This window comes from Haliotis rubra, unplaced genomic scaffold (assembly GCF_003918875.1).
Source record: "Haliotis rubra isolate DU_JTF1 unplaced genomic scaffold, ASM391887v1 Scf143, whole genome shotgun sequence".
NCBI classification, from domain to species: Eukaryota; Metazoa; Mollusca; class Gastropoda; order Lepetellida; family Haliotidae; genus Haliotis; species Haliotis rubra.
In genome coordinates this window covers 1,692,984-1,695,012 of record NW_025765370.1, presented here as the reverse complement: position 1 = coordinate 1,695,012, position 2,029 = coordinate 1,692,984, and positions in this window count along the sequence as shown.

The window sequence follows — 2,029 nt, the reverse complement described above, 5'->3', positions numbered from 1 at the left end:
CCCCCCAAGGGCTCAATTTTTTAAATTTTGTTTTAAAAAGGTTAGCAAAATTCTAGCAACTTTTTTAAAGCAAAATTTCAAAAATTGAGCCCTTGGGGGTACCTGGTCCCGTACTATCATGTATATATATACTACTTATTGGCATGGTGACAACTGTTTTCTTTGTTTATGACTGACACAATTTTGTACTTGTTTGCATCTACATGGACTTAAACTGGTGATTGAGTTTGCTGATGTAAAACCAGATTCTTTTGTTATTATCTGTCAATTACTTTTATAGCATTGTTTCAATAAACCTAAAATGCCACTGAAAATAACGATATGTTATTTTAAACTCATATTATTTGTGTCATTTTTAATTGCTTCATTTGTTTCTGTTTCTGTTTAGGTTTTTAGGGGTTTGTACTGTTTTGGTTTTTGTCTTTTCAAATGGTATGCAGCAATTGTCAAGAGGCGACACACACTGATCAAGAAACGAGCGTATATTGATGTGAAGTAAAAATACTACGCGCTTAGTAATTAGCAGTTATGAGAGAAAGGTAGGAAAAGTTTGATTTAATTTGTTAGTAATTCAACCAGTAGTTCTTTAAAAGGTGGTGTGTAATCTCTACTACCTTTACGCATGTACGAACGGCCCCTTACAGGTCTAATTAATACAATTTTTCAGGTTCCAAACTCATTAAAGAGACTCGTGCAAATTCGATGGCCTGGCTTGTTGATTCCTAAGCCTCACTTTGTTTCTCTGCTCAGTTTAACCTGTATGTTGCACATCTTTGTTGCACCTGTATGTTGCACATCTTTGTAAGTGTTACAGCAATTAAACAGAAAGTATCTCAGTTTTCACCATGGCTCTTACAACGTCTTGGCTGAGACGAAATAGCCTCGAGCTCCGGATGCTTGTCGTCCGACACAAAATCTGTTATGTCGATACTTCGCTGAAAGCGAAGTGGGTTCATGGTGCCTGCAAAATGGCCAGCTTGTATCGAATAATGGTTACCTCGAAAATGATGATCCCTTTGATAAATACATTCTCCATTATAGGATGAGGTCATATTATCACGCGGACGTTACTTTTTTAAAGTATGAGAAGCTATGTGTTTTATCCATTTTGTATTATGGTATATTTTGCTGACCAATACTGGTCTTTAATATATATTGCAGATTGGTGAATAAATTGTTTAGATCATTTCATTATTGTTTTTATCGGCTCGATATTTGTGATCTCTCCATATGTTTCATAAACATAAGTGAGATGTAAATAAAGCATCCGTCTTGCATCTAAGCACCTTAGTTACAAGATCAAACACCTTAGTTACAAGATCAAACACCTTAGTTACAAGGTCAAACACCTTAGCGATGCTTTCAAAACGTTTAATGTTAGGAGCGTGGATGGCATTTCCAAGCTTGACGCATCAGTGATAAATATTAGATTATGGACTTGACCTGCAGGAGCAATTTGTTGCGTTCAGCAAACACCTCGGATCATCAAAATCTGATGGCGATTCATAAACACATGTTCACAATGTTGTCGGAATCCTAGGTTCGACTCTGCTTTTAGTCACGAGTTCCTAAGATAATCGATAGAATTTTATGTTTTATTAATTTAGCACAAGCCACCATATTTCGACTCGGAAAGATATGGCACTTTACAATGGTCAAGTAATGTTACACGCAGCACTAATACAGCTACATTGCGCCAAGAAATATTCAGAATGGACTTTGTTACATTATACGCAAACAGAAAGTTAAACCAGGACCTCTCTCTGACGAGCAAACGCATTAACCACAAGGCTACCCACTTCTCCGGAACCGGCTCCGTCGTCCGTAGGTTAAGCGTCTGCCTGTAGAGTGGAAGTTCCGACGTTGGATCCCATTGTTGACAAGCAAACACATTAACGACAAGGCTACCCTAATGCTTTGAGATCGGCTACGGGGTACAGTGGATAGAGCATCTGCCTATCGAGTGGAATGTCCGACATTCCATTTCCGTCTAAATCATGCTAAAAGATGTTACAAAGTGGCACTTAAT